We start from the raw sequence: 21,592 nt of genomic DNA, 5'->3' as shown, positions 1-21,592 counted from the left end.
ATTAGAGCATTTGAAAAAACAAGTGAGATGTTTGTTTTTTCAAGACCAGCCTGGAGCTGTTGGTAACTAAAAATGAGCATTCAGTAAAATGAACAGGCAAAGGAGCCAGCCAATAGCAGCTGTCCTACTTACTACTCAAACCAGCAGAAAGTAAAAAAAAAAAAAAACCTCAATGCAGAAGCAGGGCATATTTATAAAAGTTTCCCCGTATCCTTTTAGATGTTGAGGGAAAAGACTGATACAGGAAATCAGAGGGCTAGATAAGCCATGCAGACTAAAGGAATGCGTTTTATACTCTAGTAAGCTGTCACAGCACAGACCACTTGTGGGAGAAGAATCATCACAACTCTGGCCTTAGCACCATAGCAGAACACAGATTGCTATCGAGACCTACTCCACAGCTGTTTAGATTTCCACTTATTACCTAACAGGTCTTAGTGAATTGACGCCATATTTTTTGGTAAATTACTGAACTATAGAAATGGCTCTAACTTCAGATTTTGGGGTCGCGAATTGCGAACTTGAACTTTCGCAAAAGTTCAAGTTTGCGCGAACTAGGCGAACCGCCATAGACTTCAATGGGCACAAAAGTGATGGAAAAGTTGTTTCAAGGGGTCTAACACCTGGAGGAGGGCATGTCGGAGTGGGATACATGCCAAAAGTCCCTCGGAAAATTACGTATTTGAAGCAGAGTAGGGTTACATTCCCTAAAGGGCAGAAATCACATTGCATTGCTAAATTGGAGGCATAAAGTGCTTTAAAACATCTTGCGTGTGCATACATGGATCAGGCAGTTTAAGTAGTGTACTGCTTTACACTGACAGACCAAACTCACTGTTTAACGCACCACCAGATACAGTAGCAAGCTAAGCACAGCTTATGATAGACAGTGTGCTGGCTTGCTTGCAATATAGATAGAAGAGTATAGTAGAACTACAAAGCCCAGCAACTCATTGTGGCCTGTATACAATGTAAGTGTAACTCACACAAACAGATATCAATAACCGATACAGTAGCAAGCTAAGCACAGCTTATAATAGACAGTGTGCTGGCTTGCTTGCAATATAGATAGAAGCGTATAGTAGAACTACACAGCCCAGCAATGACTGTGGCCGGGCCTGTATGCAGTGTGACCAGTGTGTCTCTCTCTCTCACACACACACAAAAAAAGAACAATATAAGCCCTCAAAAGGGCTTTTGATTTGGGGTGTCCTCAGCAATCAGCAATAAACAAAAGTGCCTAGCTAACTGTCCCTTTCACTGCACAATGTCTCTCCCTTCCACTCACTACAGCAGCAGCTGACTGAGAACATGGCCGGTGCTGCTGCTTTTTATAGGGGGAGCGGGGGGCCGTGGGTGAGTGCAGCCTGATTGGCTGCCATCTGTCTGCTGACTGTGATGTAGGGGATGAAAGTATAACCCAATTATGAGGTATAGAGGGCGGATCGAACCGCCCTATCTGTTCGCTACCAGCCGCGAACAGCTGATGTTCGCCGGGAACTGTTCACCGGCGAAAAGTTCGGGCCATCTCTACTGAACTATTAGTGAATTCAGAAAAATGTCTAGTAATCAGGTCTTAGTGAAATGATCCCATTATGCGCAAAGTCCGGGTTCTGTACAGGAATACAGAAATGAATAACTATTTTATATCCACCGTCTGTTTCCATAGAACTTGCAAAGATGGATCTAAGCCCTCCCGTAAACACCCCTGCACAAAGGACACATGTAAGGAATACTTTTGAAATAATTGAAGTTCTGAGCCTAGCTTGCATGAAAGGCTGGTATGCATTAAACCTCTGTATTCTCCTCCCTTCAGAGTTTAATGGTTTGAATGTGTAATTTGTAGTTCTATTTATACTCTGGTGGTTTGGAATCAACTTCCAGCATAACTAGTGGAAAAGAGAAGCTAGTAGATGTAGATATGACATGTGCCTTCTCACAGACTGCATGAGCAGTGAAGATGCAGTATGAAAGTCCTTGTTTCACAAAGCCTAGCGCTATTAGTACTATTATTAAAATAACTTCTTCATGAGCCCCAGCAGGTCCCCTATACTTCCTACTTACAGGAAATTGGAGGCTGTCTTTGCCACCCACCATTAAATAGCCATGCTTTGGGTTATGCTTTGGTTCAGAGGCTAGAGCATAACTTTGAGGAGGAGGTCCTGGGGTGGGGCTGTAGAAGCCATAACTGGGATATCACGAAAATAACTCAAGGAGGAGTTATTTTTAGAAGTACCGGTAAATAGCATGGATGGGTACATAAGCAGCCACTAATGCAAATTCAGTTAATTTACATAGCTTGTAAAAAGTGGGATTCAGGAAGTGCTCCTGCTGTTCACAGATCCCTTCCAACCACCTACTTCATTCACACTTCTGCATTTGACAGGCCTTGTTTTGCTATGCTTCCCACGCCTATACCGTTTATTTCCTTCCGCTTCAGAGGTGTGACTGGGAATGAATGTTATAGGCAGCAGATGCACGGCTGAGTTTTGGATGGAGCTCGTCTGAAACGTATTGTGACGATAGCAGCACAGAGACACAACAAACTGAAGTTAGAAGAATTAGTCATTCCGGGCTCTAATTTTATCTTAAATACATTCTGACCACATGAAAATATGTTGGTATGCAGATATACTGTATTCAGCAACCTCATACTTTGGCCATAATTAAAATGTCTGTTGGATTTTATAGTGGCCCTATCCTTACCCATGAGAATGTACATCACTTCCTGTCTGGCAGGGAGTGGAAAATACCTCCAAAAAAATAACAGATGTGTTTTTGTTGGGTGGATAAAAAAATTAGAATTCCCAACTACTTTGTATTGCTGTTCCTTGTCTCTTGTTTCATATCAAAGGAAAAGTATTATATGAAGATTTTAGGAACAGGAGGTGAGCTCTCTACTGAAGACAAAGACATCAATAAAAAAAAGAAAAACAAACGCTTATAACCCCTTTCTACAACATTTAAAACTACGATTTTGAAAAAGCAGTCAGTCAATTGGTAATAGTTTAATTCAGCAAAGGACAATAGTGTATCAATAAAAATAGATACAATTACAAAAAAAACAAAAAACAACCTTTACTTTGGCCAAGAGCATCCAGCCTTCTGAAGTCTCCGCTAATTAGATGATTTGTATGTTTTAGATCAGGCATGGGCAAACTCGGCCCTCCAGCTGTTACGGAACTACAAGTCCCACAATGCATTTGCCTTTATGATTCATGACTGTGGCTGTCAGACTCCTGCAATGCATTGTGGTTCTTGTAGTTCCTTAACAGCTGGAGGGCCAAGTTTGCCCATGCCTGTTTTAGATGCATGTTCCTAGTCAGTAGATAACTCCTACACTGCTAGATTACATCTAATAAAGCTTGAATTCAGTCAGTAACAACATGTATAATATGTGGACATTGGTCAGCTTAATTAATGGCATCATCGTTATTATAGTTCATTTTAATCGTCATACATAGTTTGTATGCCACTCTAAGGACAGGCAACAAGGCAACATGACAGTGTATATACAATATATACAGACGGTCTCCTACTTACAAATAGGTTCAGTTTCGGAAGATTGTTTCTAAGATGAATTTGTTTGTAAGTCAAGTCATGCGCTATACCTCGGGAAACGTGGATAAATGAATTACTTTCGGACAACTCTGGATTTAGATGTATAGCATAAACTAAACTTTTTGGGGGATGTTTTCGGTGCGCTTTTAATGTGTTTTAAACTATTTACATCAGTTTATATATTGTAACATGTAACAACAACAATAAGTAATAAAAAAAAGCAGTATTGTATATTTTGTACATGAAGACAACTTTGTACGTCTGTAACGTAATACAAGCCATTTGCAAGTAGGTGGACTGCCTGTATTTATATTTTAACTCCAATGAAAGGAAGTCTTTGAAAAGAGAAAGAACCTCATACATAATATTACTGCAGTTACACCAGCAAAAGTTACTGAGATTACAAATAGAAACAATCATAGTATTAATGCAGTTTTCTAAAAAAAAATATGTAGTCTTTGTAGATGTTAAGTTATTGAAATGAAAATGATGCTAAACACTTAAGAGCTGAGCCTTGTGTCTAAGCCAGAGAAGATGTGTTAAAATGAGGAAAGAGCTTATCCTGAATTGCTCACAGTGCATCGCATCCTCCATGACTGACAGTAATTTCCTGGCAAAGATTAATATGTTAGCACTAATAAATTAGACAGTCGCTTTATTAACAAAGAGCAGAAAATCCTTACTTACTTGTGTGCACACGTCTTATCCTGTATACTGTTCCTCAGTGTGGGCTGGGTGTGTTACTGTAAACTTCCTCCCAGCTTTTTACTCCACCTCCTCCAAGCCACACTGAATGTGGGGAAAAATGCAGAGCTGGTTAGGTAGCCTCAAGTCTCAGGGCTATTTGCATACTCAAAAGGGATGAAAGGTGGATATACAACTCTATTATTATTTAATGCAGAAGGAGGAGTTTATCCTGGTAGCAACATATGGATGTAACATGTTGTAACACAATCCAGCTGTACTTAGAATCTTTCTTAGTTGTATTATGTCTATGACAAGAAAGATTAATTCTACCGTAACACTTGCGCTGTTTCATTAGAATATGAAGCCTTAGGGCTGATCTTGCAGGCAGCACGTTTAGCCAATGATAAATGCCTTTCTGCAACTGAGCAGCGACTGGCATCGTTTTTTGTTGTTCCTTTGTCGCATTGTGCTTTGAGCTCCATGGAGGGCACCCAGTGAAGGCAATTGCCAGGGGACACTACATGCAGCATCCCAAAAATTTTAATCGGCCGTGACGTTTGCACAATTGCCAACAAATGACCGTAAATGCATAGGATGAGTGCTCTCTTGAAAACATTGTCCTTTTTGGGGAGTATTCACTAAGGTTTTCGCACACGCAGTAATAGTACCTACATGTAATAGGGGCGCCTGGAAAAAAAGATGTGAGAAAATACTGATAGTAGAATAAAGTAATTTTACAGGTATTCTACAATCCTGGATTCCCAATCATTTGCCAATCAAAATTGGATGCGTGTCCCAGCATTTCACTTGTGCTATTTTACAGAATCCTTGGCCCTTATTCTCTTAACCAATTTTGGACCGACGCACTTTAAATCTACGTCAAGCGGGTGGCGCTGCGGTTCTGACCGGACGTAAGCTCTACTTCCCATTCACCGCGTGTCCCCGCCTGTTCCCGGCACTCTCGCCGCTTTCTACCCACTGCAATGTGCTGCCCTGCCACCTCTAGGACGGCAGAGCACTGCGAGCCGGGTAGGAGCTGTTTTCATTGGCTCCTGGCCCTGTCATTACTGTAAGCCTATCCCATTGGCTTACATTGAGTGACAGGGTCAGGAGCCAATGACAGCGGCTCCTGACCGGCGATAGAGACGGCAGAGAGAGCAGCCTGCGGCAGGGACAGAGCGGCATGACCGGCGGGAGCGACGGATTTTTGCGACGATTCGTCGGTATGCGGCGTTTTAGTGTTACCGAAGTAGTTAACTTTTTCTCCAACTTGATATTTTTACACCTTGTTAATAAAACGTCTTTTAAGCCATCAGCTAGCAAAAAGATACTCAAATTAATTTTGATAGTAGTTTCTCGCCTACTTTTTCAAGTGCAAAGTGCAAAAAAGTTATCTTAAAGAGAAAATGAGAAATGATCTCCTAGGAGAAAACTTACAAAAAGTTGATTGAATATGTATATTTTGCAGGAGCTGAGAAGTAAAGCTTGGTGCAGACATAGCAGAGGGGTCGGAGATACAGGCACTCTCTGATTGCCTTTAGGGTACAGCAGCCGCTGACACTCATGCTCATTGAGAAAAGACCTCCATTGCTGTGGGGGAGGGAGGTGGGCAGAGCATGCACATATTCCTGGAGTAAGACCATCTCAAGGAATACAAGTGATCGGGGTAGATTTTGTACCAGTCAGTTGCTTTATTCACAAGCACAGTCAGGTCCAGAGCTCTGAGAATGCCTATAAAGGCATTTCATTTATTGCCCAGCTGTAAACTACAGGGTGACTGTCATTTGGAGTCTGCAGGCAGATTAAGATATCAGTTCTATAAGCTTGATCTGTGCAGGGAGGCTTCTACAGAGAGTTTTTAAATGATAAGTGAGGCGAGCAATTAAATCTATCTTTACTTACCTGGGGCTTCTTCCAGCCCCTAGAAGTCATTTGGGTTACTTGCCGCAGCTCTGGTCTTCTCTGGTGTACTGCTGGCAGCCACTAAAGGATCGCTGACCCCCAATGGATCGGACGGGCGCCCGCCCTGCGTGGGAACACACCAACATCACCGGGAGGGAAGCGAGCCTGTGCAGAAGATGCCATATGCACAGAAGACAGCGACCCATCCTCAAGAGGCTGCCAGTGGGACACTGGTGAAGACAGGAGCTGCGGCGAGCGACCCAAATGACTTCTAGAGGCTGAAAGATGCCCCAGGTAAGTAATAATAGATTGAATTGCTTGCCTCGCTTATCCTTTAACCACTTGCCGACCGCACGCTTATACCGTGCGTCGGCAAAGTGGCAGCTGCAGGACCAGCGACGCAGTACTGCGTCGCCAGCTGCAGGCTGATTAATCAGGAAGCAGCCGCTCGCGCGAGTGGCTGCTTCCTGTCAAATCCCGGCGGGGGGCTCCGTGAATAGCCTGCGGGCCGCCGATGGCGGCTCGCTGGCTAAATGTAAACACAAGCGGAAATAATCCGCTTTGTTTACATTTGTACGGCGCTGCTGCGCAGCAGCGCCGTAAGGCAGATCGGCGATCCCCGGCCAAGGATCGCCGCCATGTGACAGGGGACGTCCTGTCACTGGCTGCACAGGACGGATACCGTCCTGTGCAGCCCGGATCACCGGGGAGGGGACAGGTAGGAGAGGGAGGGGGGAATTTCGCCACGGAGGGGGGCTTTGAGGTGCCCCCCCCGCCAGCCACACGCAGGCAGAAGAGATCAGACCCCCCCTGCACATCATCCCCATAGGGGGGAAAAAAGGGGGGCAATCTGATCTCTCTGCCTGCACCCTGATCTGTGCTGGGGGCTGTAGAGCCCACCCAGCACAGATCACTAATAACCACGCTGGTCCTTAAGGGGGGGTAAAGGGTGGGTCATCAAGTGGTTAATGAATTCATAAATCAGAAGAAAGAAACTCTCTGCTAATTTTCATGAGCAGCATGCTATACACCAGTATTTCTCCACATTATTACAGAATGTACTCCATTATTAACGACTGTGTTGGCCAAGTACCCCCTGTTGTGAGTAACATCATCTCAAGTACCACTTGATGCAGCATTCACATTGCTTAGAAGTACTCCATAGTGTATAAATGCTTTTTAAACATTGTTTGATGCTTTTTGTTAATTATAAATACATAATTATAAATACATTAAGGAATGCTTTTTATTAATTATAAAAGTTTAAACAATGTTGAGATCATCAACTTGTTCCCTGGAGTATAGCTGGTGCACACATACTGTGCTTATATGATTTATAACATTTCTATTTGAGACCGAGGCCCATATGCAATTCACTATTTCTCCTGAGTTATCTCCTAGAAGATCATTTTCATCTTCTCTTTAAAATAAGTTTTAAGCATTTTTCAACTGGAAATGTACCCAAAAGTTGGTGAAAAAGTGCTATCAGTGCTGCTGATGGTTAAAAAAGAATTTCATGACAGGTGTGAAAATATCAGCTAGGAGAAAACTCATGAGAAAAAGTTAATTGCATATGGGCCGGTGTCCTTTATCTCCAGTCTGGTACGTGTAACCCTATACTATGAGCCCATGTAAGCCTGGGATCACACGCAGCAGTCTGACTGCAGCATTCAGTCTATGCTAAGAGCAGTTGCTCGGATTATGTGCAGTAAGGGCTAGATGACAATGGAGCGCTTTTGGGGAGTGTTTCAGTGCTTTTGCGGATTGCCAGTGATCAGTAAACCTCTGTGACAAATGTGTCCCTATGGAACCATTCTCACTGCAGGTCTTGCGATTTGCATAAAGTGCATGCAGCATTTTGGCAGCAAATGCAATGTGATTCTCGTTTCCTTGAATGAGAATGACAAAGCGCAACCCAATTTCCCGAACAATCGTAGCGATCAATCAGAAATGATAATTTCAGAGGAGAAAATGATAAGCAATTCGATCCTACTAAAAGAGATGATCCAAAATTTGGATTGACAAAACGATCACAGTAACAGAACAATCTGTCAGTGCCAGTCGGGCACCATTAACAGTTCTAGATTTGTTTAATCGTACAATTGACCATTTGAGGGATTGTTATTTATTTGATCCATCCTTCAAAATGTTCAGTGCTGGAAATGTGTAGCTAATAATATGACCTGAGAGTTTAGTACTAATTTTTTTTATAAATGAATGCAAAGCCTGGGCAATAGCCTAAGCTACATACAGACTTGAGAGCCACTACAATAGCAGTCAGGGGAGGGGAATTCCATACAGTGGCTCGATGAAGGGAAGGCCAGCGATACTGGGCCTGATGCTAGCAGTAAGATTGCCAGGCACAGAGAGAGCATGGAAATTTTATCCTTACTAATTTTGGGGGATCATGGCCCTTAACCCATCAGCGACGCACACTGTCTGCACAATCTTACCACTAGTTGGGGTATCAGGCCCATTGTACTTATATAGTACTAGATTTGTGCTACCTTCTGCAGAGACAGTACTAGATTTTCATCTGTCACAATTGTAATATGTCTTCAGGTAACAAATACCTAGGGTGTGTACACAGATTACCAACCTTATTCATTTTACTAACTCTCTCGCTAACCTGAACCCTTACAGTTAGCCTAAAGCCTTGTACAGATGCTAGACTGTTCTTGGCCAAGGTGAACAGCTGGGGCTGTCTCATCCAAGAATAAAGTGTGTGCATATGTGTTCACCAAGATCTGCATGACCCGGCATACCAGATATTTAGGGCCCATTTACACTTAATCAGTTGGTACGCGTTAGTGCGCGTTAGTACGAGTTGGTGCACGTTTTTTCCATAGCAGTGCAATGTGAAAAACATTTCAGTGAAAACGCGTTAAAGAGAAACTCCAACCAAGAATTGAACTTGATCCCAATCAGTAGCTGATACCCCCTTTTACATGAGAAATCTATTCCTTTTCACAAACAGACCATCAGGGGGCGCTGTATGACTGATATTGTGGTGAAACCCCTCCCACAAGAAGCTATGAGTACCGAGGTACTTCTGGCAGTTTCTTGTCTGTGAACCTTGTTGCATTGTGGGAAATAGCTGTTTACAGCTGTTTCCAACTGCCAAAACAGCAAGCAGCAGCTACATCACTTGCCAGCAGTAAAAATGTCACCATGTAATAAATGTCAGAATATAAATCAGGGATTTAAAATATTTTACAATGGGCAAACACTGACTAAATCATTTATACATAATTATTGTAAAAATGAAGCACTTTATTTATTACATTATTTTCACTCTTTAAGTGTGAAAGGTGCCATAGGAAAACATGGGCATTACTTTGAAAATCAGTTTTCTTTCAGTTATAACTGAGAGCAACTGATTAAGTGTAAAAGGGCCCTTAAAGAGAACCTGAACTGAAAATAAAATGTCAAAATAAACATACACAGGTCATACTTACCTTCTGTGTAGTCTACTCATCAATCTCTTTCTCCTCTCCTGTGTCCTATTTGTCCACTGTGATCAGTGGAATTCTCCGTCCTCCATTTTAAAGATGGACATTACCCCATAATAGCTTCCTGGTCAGCACACTGTTAAACTGTAATATCACCCACTTGAGCCATAGGGAAACATGGACATTACCTTGCACATTCAGTTGTAACTGACAGCTGCTGATATATATATATATATATATATAAGGAGGAGGACTCTGAGGTGATGGGAGATGAGGTAAGTTCAAGGCAGGTCAATTTTTTAGACGAAAACAGTGGGGAAGAACAGGAAAGCGACGATCAGGACAAAGGAAAATGTTCAGGAAAAGGAATAAAAGGGAAGGATTGGAAGGGAAAGGAACTGAAAGACAGAGAACAGAGAGAGGAACCGAGGACGGGACGCAGTCAGAACAAGGCAAACAAGGACAGATAGGAGTTAATGTGGTGAACCTCACTGACTTCAGGCTTGAATCACGCCACATCTCGTTGTTATCCAAAGGTTTATCTTTTGCCCCAATTCAAAAGGGGGATGAATTCACTGTGTATAAGGATGTTATACTATTTCTAAGAAGAACTATGTTAAAATTAATGTTTAACGATAAACAAAATTTCCAAATTGAACCTAGAGATGTGGAGGAAATATATCATTGCCTGAACTTGGATGAGAGGGAAGCCCTTATGGCCCTGGAGCTACTATGGGATGAGGGTAATGAAGAAATATCATGTGATGATATGGAGGGGGATGATCCATCCCTAAATGATAACTCTATACCGCCAACAGGCCTAAAGAGAAAATCAAGATTTATGCCACCCATTAGCTCAAATAAATATCTATCAGTATTTTTGGAAACGTTTGCCAAAGAGATAGGAGCCCTAGAGCTAGGCCCCAGAGGTGAACACAACCTGTCCAAGGAGGAATGGTGTGCGCTGAAGGAACTAAAAGATCTCAGAGGGGTAGTCATCAAGCCTAGTGACAAGGGGGGAAATGTGGTCCTCTGGAGAGAAGAGGACTATTTGGAGGAGGCACACCGTCATCTGAATGATGGGGCCACATACCGCCACCTCATTGGGGACCCCTTTCCCCCCTTGGTCAATAAAATTAACCAAAAGTTGGAAGAAGCGCTGTCTGATGGCCTTATATTAAGGTCTGAGTATGAATATTTAAAGGTTATGGAATATGTGAGACCCACTTTCTATCTCATTCCGAAGTTACATAAAAATAGGGAACGACCTCCGGGTCGTCCGATTATGTCAGGAATGGGAGGTCCGACGGAAAGAATTGGACAGTTTGTGGACAAAAAACGAAGGGGTTTAGTTCAGAGCTTACCGTCCTACGTACAAGATACAAGGGATGCCCTGAGGGTCATCTCGGGTGTCCATGTCCCCCCAGGGGCCTTGCTTGTGGAGATTGACGTTGAGTCTTTATATACATCAATCCCACACCAGGCAGGCCTAAAAGCAGTCTCCTTTTTCCTAGGAGAATCCTATCCGAATTTACCTGAACACAATCTATTCTTGCTTGATATCTTAGAATTAGTGCTCACTGAAAATGTCTTTCTTTTTGAGGGCAGATTCTATCACCAGGTGGCCGGGACATCGATGGGGGTGGCACGTGCGCCGGCGTATGCCTGTCTTCATCTTGGTTACTGGGAGAGAAAGGATGTGTATACTATGGATATGTTCCGGCGCCATGTCGCCCTCTGGATAAGATTTATTGATGATGTGCTGGTGGTGTGGAGAGGTGGGAAAGCCGAGCTAGAAGTCTTTATTGACACTTTGAATGTTAATGATAAAAATATTAAACTTACCTATGCAAGTGATGCCGTGGAATTGCCGTTAATGGACCTGAGAATTGTGGTCAGGGATGGAGCCTTGGTGAGCACTACATATAGGAAGCCAACAGCTGGCAATACCATCCTCCACGCCTCCAGCCATCATCCTGGCCACCTGGTGAGGAACATCCCCTATGGTCAGTTCCTCCGTTTAAGGAGGAACTGTACCAATGAGGAGGATTTCAATGTTGAGTCCCGTGAACTGTATGGGCGCCTCAGGGAGCGAGGATATCCTCATAGGACCCTGAGGAGATGTCTTCAGAGAGCGAAAAATCACTGACCGTGAATCACTCCTCCTGGAGGGTAAAGGGGATGGATCGAATGCTGTAAGAAGGGAAGGCATAGTGACACAATATGGATCCCATTGGAATTCTTTAAGAGATTGCCTAACAAAACTCTTGCCAATTTTGCTAGCATCACCCGATATAGCTGAAATAGTGGGTCCATATCCCACAATAACGGCAAAAAGGGCACGTAATCTGAAGGACCATCTGGTCAGTTCGGAATTTTGCAGTAAAAGAGTACAGGAGGAAAGGAGAAACTGGCTTTCATCTGTTCCACCTCCGAAGGGTACGTACCGCTGTGGGAGGTGCAAGGCCTGCCCCTTTGTACATAGAACAAAAACATTCTGGGACACAAAACATGAGAAGGAATATGACATTGGTGCGTTTATGAATTGTGAGACCACAGGGGTAGTGCACATGGTTACTTGCCTCTGTGGTCTACACTACATTGGAATGACTACACGGGACTTTAAGACTCAGATCTTGGAACATATATCAAATGTCGGCAATAAAAATGAGAACTGTAAAGGTCCACTTAGAGACCATTATCAGCAGTACCATGGAGGCAGCTTTAAGCTAAGGTTCTTGTATCCAGAAAGATAGGGACAAGAAAGACTGATATAGAGAATGAATTGTGTCAGGTTGAAACAATGTGGATCTATAAACTAGGAACATTGTCTCCATCAGGTCTAAATTCTGAGATGGATTTCTCGGTGTTTTTGAACTGATTTTGCAATCATGGCAGAGCCCCCCTTAAGGTTAACAGAAAATTGTGATATGTGTATGTTGGAATGGATGAAAGTGATGGGAGATACAGAATGCTGAGTAATAACTGTATGAGTAAACAAAATTTATTAAATATGTGCTAAGAAAATGCTATTCATACATATGTGTGACCAGCAAAAATCTGCTGCTCTGCCCATTCATCTAAATATTCATGTTCGCAAGGATGTTCTACTGGTGTGCATACATCTTATAGCCTTTCCTTTTTTGGACCTGCAGCCTGCCTCTATGTTCTGGTCTCTAGGTTCCGGGATATACTAGCGGTGTACTGATTTGAGTAGTACTCCCAGTCTGCTATGCTATGGTAGGAACTGCTGGCAAGAAATGACAGTTCCAGAGTAAAAGATGGCTGCTTGGAGGAGGTCACATGACTGTTTCTACTAGTATAAAGAAGCCGTTGACATGCCTAGTCACTCCCCCTGACGTCACTCTCAGGAAGCCAAGCCTATTGGTGAAACATGTAAGTGGGAGGAGTCCCTGGAGGCCGGCCTCACCCACCACTGGAAACATATGAGCGTTTGATCCCCGCCGGGACGCTGGCGCGTAGAAGCAACAGGCAGGTTGATAGCGCTCACTACTGCCGCTCAAGACCGCACCACTCGCTGAAGGGATAGCAGTGCGACTGAGAGCAGCGATTCGGATAAAAACAGCGCCTAATCACCGTGGACTGCAGAGTGTTGGGGACCTGCGAGTCGTGTCGGGTGTAAGTTGTTCCGAATCGATTGATGCATCAGGATACACAAGTAAGCTGCGGGGACTGTATTCTATCTATGTGAACTGCCATTAATGTGCTAAGGGAATAGAGAGGACGTGCTGATACCCATAAGTTGTGATTAAGCAACAAGTTGATCCCTGTAGAGGAACTTTGCAATCATCATTATTCTGAGTGCACTCAGCACCGGTGTGGACTCAGCACTTTTTGAGTTATCTCTCTGAAAAACGGGACTCCCAAAGTAACATATATGGGCAATGCATTAGCTCTTAAAGGGACAGTCATGTAGAAAATCATTTATTGATACTAACCTGCTTTGCTTCAGCTGCTGCAATATCCATTTACCAGGATTAATGTGTGGATTGTATGTGTGATGCGGTATGAGGTGTGAGGGGTGGATGAGGAGCTCCGGGGGCCCTAATTTTAATTGATTTTATATATGTGTGTTGAAAATCGAGATTTGGTCTATAATAAAGATTTTGTATTTTTGGATCTTTTTGAGGCTCTTCTTTAAACTACTGGTGCTCCTGTTTTTTAGCTGCTGATATATAACTGACATCAACTGGTAAATTTCAGTTCTGACTAAATATTGTCAGAACTGGAAGGGATCACTGTAAGAAGAAAATGGTGAGCTTCTGAGAGGAACTGACGGTCAGGTAAGTATGCAATTTTCATTTGCAGGTACATCATGTGTTTATTTTAAATAATTTTACTTGCTTCAGGTTCCCTTTAAGCAAGAATTGAGATTTGAGTCCATTGTTCCCCTCCATACCCTGCCTAAAAAAGACACTCGACCATTCCCGGTATTGTTGTCCTTCCTCCCTTCTTTACAGACACAGAACACATCACTTGACTGTTGCTTAGTGACACGTCTTTATGGCACTAGGGCCTCACAGTGTCCCCTACAGGACTGAGTTTGATTCTTGTGGGTGAGGCCAATTCAGAGGCAATTTTGTGTGTGCATTGCATAGATACTGCCACACTCCTGCCCTGATCGACCACTATAAAGAGTCCTGTCCGATTAGTTATGTCAGTCGATTTCTGCTGGAAATTGATTGAAATTAAGATCAGGCAGCAGTGATCGAATCTGCCTGGAATGTCTGATAGTGAATGGGCACCTTTAGTGTATTGAGGCTGGTTTTACACCTGGCCAGGGTATTGCGGTGCGATGTTTAAGGTTTCTACATTGCCTATTGACTTACATACATTTGGACACTGCTTAACTTTGTGGTGGGTTGGTGGCAAATTGGACAATTCCGGCGCAACGCGATGCAGTTAGTGCACTAAGCCCCTTACACTTTCTTTGCTGTTGCATTACCCTGCATGCAGAAAGTATAATGCAAACAAAGTGGCCGTGTGTAAAAGGGGCCTAAAGGGAACCTGAAGTGAGAGCGATATGTAGGCTGCCACATTTGTTTCCTTTTAAACAATACCAGTTGACTGGTGTCCTTCTGATCTCTTTGGCTACTGTAGTGTCTGAATACCACACCTGAAACAAGCATGCAGCTAATTTTGTCAGATTTTTGTCAGAAACAGCTGATCTGCATGCTTGTTCAGGGTGTATGGCTAACAATATTAGAAACAGAGGGTCAGCAGGACTTCCAGGCAACTGGTATTTTCTAAAAGGTAATCAGTATGGCAGCCTCCATATCCCTCTCACTTCAGATTCAATTTAAGTCATCACTAATTAACTTACAAGTATATTTGGTCAAGTAAGATTTAGTTTATATGCACTAGCTAGTATGCTACTTTTACTCTCATAAATAACATTTTGCTTTGCATGGGAAGCTGTAAAATCTAAATATGAACTAAGTAAAAGGTGTAGTCTTACCATAACATAGAAGAAAAACCAGATCCAACCTACACAGACAACTCCACCAGGAAAATGTGACTCAGACTGCCCTTTCACACATCTAACACACTTTTGAAAACGACCTTGTTTGCATAGGTTTGCTGCCTTGGTCACTCCAACAGAGTCTCGATTCATACAAAGCTCACATTATTAACATAGGGAAGTTTCCAACAGATGATTAATAGAAGATGTCTCAGTCTGATGTCAGCGAATGATTTCAAGTATAATGAAGAAAAATACCAGAGTGAGATTCCTGAAATGGAGGATGACTTTCAGGAAGATAGTGGAGCGAAACCAAACTATGCGGGTTTGCTAGAGTGACGCCACGGTCTCAGAACCAGCATGCACGCCACAAGGCTAAGAATGACAGCTTCACAGGCTTCTAAGTCTTTTCATACATAATGTCTGGGATCTGCATAGAATGCCATGGCTTTAAAGGGAATTTGAGGTGAGACATATGGAGGCTGACATAATTTTTTCCTTTTAAGCAATGCACATTGCCTGGCTGTCCTGCTGATCCACTGCCTCTAAAGCTTGATTCACAGTGGTGAATGAATGTGAACTGCAATGGAGACTGGACCTAGACTTTAATACAAAGTTTGCATGCAGAGAATGTATCTGACAAAAATGTTTACTAGATTAGCTGCATACTTGTTTCAAGTCAGTGGAAGCTGGTCTCATGTGGCAAAGCAATGACTTGGATGTGGGGAGGGGGCATGAGGGCACACAATCTGCACTTTGCTGGCTTGCAAAGACAGTGGCATTGCCTGTGACTGAATTTATAGTAGAGTAACCAAGCAGCTCAGGGTGACCCAAACCACTAGGAATGTATAGGGGGATTAAAGAGACCAAAAAGCCCTCCTACTAATAAGCAATGCTAGGTGAAATTTGCCTTCTTAAAACAGAAGGAAATTTGCAATAATTCAGCTATAAGTGAACATTGGTAGTTACCCACAATGCTCCACTATTCAGTAGTGGAGTATTGTGGGTAACCACCAATGTTCACTTATAGCTGAATTATTGCAAATTTCCTTCTGTTTTAAGAAGGCAAATTTCACCAAGCATTGAATTTATAGTGTCTCTGTTGGAGCTGGATGCTGAGCTGAGCTGAGAGCCTGGCACACGGCCAATGACTGTCATTATGTGTTTGGTTTACTTGTAAATTATGATGTCTGAGAAACACCTTTGTACAGGGCAGGAAGAAAATGTTGTGGACGAATAGTAAAATTACAACTACATACATTTATTTCAATAAAAAGACCTACACATAACTAAAAATGAACTCCTTACCTCCCACACTCTCCTATAAATACCCAAATAAAACTTTTGCCTTAAAAAAAATGACAATTAAAAAAATACATAATTACCTTTGAGACTGAACTTTTATAATATGTATGTCAAGGGGGTATATTACTGTTATTTTTTTTTTAATTATGGGCTTCTAATTAGTGATGGATGTAAAATTGAAAAATGTGCCTTTACATACAATGTACTAGGGAAAGATTTTAAATGTTTCAATAACCAGGACAAATACAATGTTAGGGTTTTTCACCACAGTAGAATGCTTTATTTTAAAACTTTAATGGCCAAAACCTGAGTAATAATGATTTTTTTTCCATTTTTTTCATATTATTTCAATTAAAATCCAGTTAGGATAAAATAATTCTTAGCAAACAGTACAACCCAAAGAAAACCTAATTGGTGGCGAAAAAAACAAGCTATATATCATTTCAGTGTGATAAGTACCAATAAAGTTATTGGCAGATGAATGGACGCAGCAATGAAATGTGAAACTTGCTCTGGTTTTTAAAGGAAACCAGAGACAAGTAAACTTAAAAGTGTTATACATACTTGGGGTTATCAGGTCCCGTAACTTCAGCATTCTGTACAGTACTATTCTCCACCGGAGAGAGACGGAGGGAGCACACTGCGCTTGTATCGACTGGCTGAAGTTGCAGGATCCGGGACCGAAGAGGGAGAAGACTGAGGATGGCTGCGTGAGAGCGATCCGTGCGGATGGGGCTGAAGGAGGCCCCAGGTATGTATAAAACTTTTACGTTTACTCATCTCTGGTACACTTTAAGGGGAAAAACCCTTGGAGGTGAGGAGGTTAAGGAGGGCTTATTTCACCTGTATGGAAAACTCCTTTGACCACATGTTGTCTGTTCAAAGTCTTCCACATGAAAGCACCACACCTCAAATCAACCAGGCCTCTTATCTGCTTAATTGTAATTTAATAAGTCATAAATATAAATACGCTAAACAAAACAAATTGTTTCCTGATCACAATTACAGTTCTAATATACAGCAGTGCTGTAGCTGTTTCCAACTTCCAATGCCCTTCAAACAATGCATCAGCGGGTTTTTAAGCATTCTAAACCAGAAGGCTTTAAACACTGAGATGTATCTTGCAAGAGTGGGGCTGGGGGAGATGGGGTTCAGAACCTCATTTTATTACCACTCTACTCACTTTTGGTCATAGAGGTAGAGGGTAAAGAAAAGCCAATTGTCTCCAACAGTAGGACAAAGCGCTTTGAGTCCTATGGGAGAAAAGCACTATAGAAATGTTATTGTATTGTATTGTATAAAGGTGTGTGGTGGTGGTGGTTGGAAGGGGGGGGGGGATGGGGGCGGGGTAAACCCACCACTTACTAGGTACTTTCCATTGACAAATGAGATGTCTCTGATCTCGCATACCCTTCATGATTGATGAAGGAGATAATGAGGCTTCAGGGAAAGATAGCAGTAGGCTTTTTTAAACTATGTTTTTCTCACCTTTTATGTATTCACTTGAACTGCGTTCCCATTTATTGATCTCCCCTCTAAGGTGGTGCAAACGAGCGCGGTAGCGAGCAGGAGTGCGCAGTGGCAAGAGACGAGGATCTACGTCCCTGAGAGATGTAGAGGGATTTTGCAGAGACATAGAAATTGGTTAATCAGCAAAAACAGAAAAAAAAACATTCGAGAAATTGCTACAATTTGGTGTGGTAAAATCTACAGTTTTGAACATCCTAAGAAAGAAAGCAAAACACTGGTGAACTCAGCAATGCAAAAAGACCTGGATACCCATGGAAGACAACAGTGGTGAATGATCACAGAATCATTTCCATGATGAAGAGAAACCCCTTCACAACAGCTAACCAAGTGAACAACACACTCTAGGTGGTAGGCGTTTCAATATCCAAGTCTACCATAAAGAGAAGACTACATGAAAGTAAATACAGAGGGTGCACTGCAAGGTGCAAGCCACTTATAAGCTTTAAAAATAGAAAGGCTAAATTGGGCTTTGAACATCTAAAAAAAGCAAGCACAGTTCTGGAAAAAAAAAACATTCTTTGGACAGATGAACTTTTCAGCACTTTGCAACTGAAAATTATTTTGAGTATTTTCTTGCTTGCTGGTGGCTTAAAGGGCATTTTATTGACAATTTTGTAAATATCACCTAGGAGAAAACTAAGGAGAAAAAGTTAATTTCCCATGGACCATACTGTTGGCTCAAATATAGCCATATCCAGTCAAATTAATTGGGCAGCGTTTAATGATACTGATGGACAAAGACCCAAAACATCCAGCCAAAGCAATCGAGGAGTTTATTAAAGGGGTTCCTTGGGGGGGGAGGGAGTTAAAGATAAAAACAGACACTTACCTGTGACTTCTATCAAAAACGTAGCAGTAATGTCCCACGCCGTCCTTCTCCGATCCGCCGTTCTCCGCCGCCGGCCCCGGTCTAGAGCGGCATGCCATCAACTGTGCTAGCACGGCCGCAAGCCTGCTCGCTCCCACGTGCGTCATCGGAAGCTTACTGCTTACAAGAAAACTTCGTACTGCGCCTGTGTAGTAAGCTTCCCATGATGCAAGCGGGAAACAGTAGTTCTGCGCCTGCCAACGTGGCCATGATTGACAGCGGCGCTTCACGCAGACGCAGTAAGGACGACTTCGAGATCATCCTCTGCACCATGCGGGAAACCCAAGACGGTGGAGGAGAGCGCAGCGGTTAGCAAGGGACAGTCGGCTGCAGCTCGGAGAAAGCCCCAGGTGAGTAACGCTGATTTTTTATTTTTTGCCTGATGATTCCTTTAAAGTCTGCACTTCAACTGCATCTGAGTTGTTTCATTTAACATTCATTGTGGTAATGTACAGAACCAAAAGTAGAAAACATTGTCTCCGTCCACATATTTATGGACCTAACTGTAATCAGTTGTATTTTGTCCATGGAAAGAGGTATATCATACAGACATTAACCTCCCAGGTAGTTCTAGGTCAGCATGAGCTGTCTGGGTATTCCTTAGTACTGGTCCAAGCCCTATCCCATAGTGCCATATTTTTCCATGCCATGTACTTATGAGGACCAAAAAGTCCAAAACAGGCTTTATGTATGTTAGATTCTTTTGGCTCTGTAAAATTTACAAGATACAGGCTCACTATACACCAGTTCAAGGGCATAAAGAGATGATTGGCATATTCAGGATTGATGCATCATGGGGAAACCACAGTTGCTCACTTACAGCTGAAAAATCGCAAATCCCTCCTGTTTTAAGAAATCAAAATTACATTTTGCATTTCCATTTAATATGACTAAACTAGGTTCAAGCAATTTAACGCTTAGCCTGGGAAGCTCATCCTACCTAATAATATACAAGTGTCCCTGCATCCTGTCCCTGTGTCAGTGCTTTTGCACTACTGCGCATGTCCTGCACTGACAGCCATTGGGACAGGAAACAGGACAGGCCAGCAGGGGGGCCGGCCGAGCGGGCGTGTGCGCGCTCGCACACACTCACGCGGCACCGTTTTTAAATGGGCTTAGGTCACTAGTGAGCTCATTATTTCATAAAGATTATTCACAGAGTACCCTCAAGGGAAAATAAAGAATAAGAAGGAACACTCTCTTCAAAGTTTCAATACAGCTCACAAGTTCTAGCAATACTTCTGCCTCCAGCAGTTAATGTTGTCATGGGGTATCCAAAGAAATGATTTCCTACTGAAGTTGTTAGGAGCGTTTAATTTCACAATCCACAGGCACTAGAAGAATATGAATAACCATATCTATGTGTGCAAAACGGGGAAAGAAAGAGGGTCTTTGTGTACACATCCAATATTGTGGCAATACATCCGAATTTCTTACGTTCCCATCCATACTGACAGGTTATGGTTATTAACATTTCTTATCCTCTCTACTACACAGCAAGGAATACTGTGAAATATGCTGCGCATGTCCTGCACTGACAGCCATTGGGACAGGAAGCAGGACAGGCCAGCCGGGGGGGCCAGCCAAGCCGGCGTGCGCACACGCGGCGGGCGGATGCATGCGCATGTGTTTTTTGTGTGCGCGCGGCGGTGACAGACCTTGAGCCCGTTTTTAAATGGGCTTTGGTCACTAGTTATTTCATAAAGATTATTTAATGCTTAGCCTGGTGAGCTCATTATTTCATAAAGAATATTCACAGAGTACCCTCAAGGGAAAATAAAGAATAGGAAGAAGCACTCTCTTCAAAGTTTCAATACAACTCACAAGTTCTAGCAATACTTCTGCCTCCAGCAGTTAATGTCATGGGGTATCCAAAAAATTAATATGTCCAAAAAGATGCAGTATACATTTCTCATCCTATCTAAGAACCACCGATGATCTGAAAGCGGACCTGAATTTAGAACTCATCTGTGCTCTAAAAGAGACACAGCAGCATAGTAACCTTCAAACAAAAAACATGTTTTTGTTACAGCTGATACAAATCCTAAAATACATTTGCACAGTTTCAACCTCCTGATTCATGGAAGCAGACATATTGTTTACAGCCTGGACTTTCAAATGGGCTTATCTGCCATCTCTGCCGTGGCAGCCATGTGACACAGGGGTGGATCAAATTACAACCTGTGGTTGCACACAAATGAGGGGAATTAAACAGGCTAAACTCTCCAAATACATTCAGGGTGCATTTCTCTCGGTTTTCCTTCTTTCCTGTGCAAGCATTCAGGTCCACTTTAAAGTGAACCATAGGTGAAGAAGGAGCATGTCTGCAATGTAATGCTCTCTATGACTGCTGCACAGATCAGTGGGTGGTAGAGCTAAACTCACCCTCTCGTCAGTAACTCATAAATGTCAGAAACTTCATACCCCTTCCCCCTCAACAAAGCCGCCATGGCATTTTTTTTCTTAAAAGTGGACCCAAATTAAAAATACAAGATTTCAGAAATAAAATCTATTTTCTAAATTATATTAATAAATAGCAGCCTTTTTTCAGCTGCATGATGACAAATATAAAATATTTTACATTTATTGGAGGAACCCCCCCCCCCCCTTCCTTTCATATTGCCGGGACAGAAACCGGCAAACGGGTGGAGTAGATGGTGTCCGGCAATGGAGGAATTGCTAATGGCTGCCACCTGTATAACCTTAGTCATGAAAAGAGAAGGGTGAAAAGCATGCACTGGAATGCTCATAGGATTGAAGGAGTGTTTATTTATCTTTGTACGTGTCAGAGTGGTGCAACTAAAT

General features: G+C 42.6%; 1 protein-coding gene across 3 annotated transcripts in view; it reads right to left on the bottom strand.

Moving 5' to 3' along the window:
• The window catches only part of RHBDL2 (rhomboid like 2), a 45,604-nt gene extending 24,354 nt beyond the window's left edge, over nucleotides 1–21,250 (bottom strand). Inside the window, exons 1-2 of one of the 3 annotated variants that reach the window (XM_068269012.1) lie at nucleotides 17,878–21,250; nucleotides 4,249–4,350 (exon numbers count right to left, since the gene is read on the bottom strand). The gene's annotated coding sequence lies outside the window, so the exon portion shown is untranslated. Of the gene's footprint in view, nucleotides 1–4,244; nucleotides 4,351–11,447; nucleotides 11,517–17,877 lie in introns of those variants that run through there. The other 2 variants (XM_068269013.1, XM_068269014.1) reach the window with 2 other exon arrangements.
• Between the last annotated feature and the right edge of the window lie 342 nt (nucleotides 21,251–21,592).

Source organism: Hyperolius riggenbachi, chromosome 2, assembly GCF_040937935.1.
Source record: "Hyperolius riggenbachi isolate aHypRig1 chromosome 2, aHypRig1.pri, whole genome shotgun sequence".
In the NCBI taxonomy this organism is placed as follows: Eukaryota; Metazoa; Chordata; class Amphibia; order Anura; family Hyperoliidae; genus Hyperolius; species Hyperolius riggenbachi.
The sequence above is the reverse complement of the archived record's forward strand: the minus strand, read 5'-3'. Positions and strand labels throughout refer to the sequence as shown.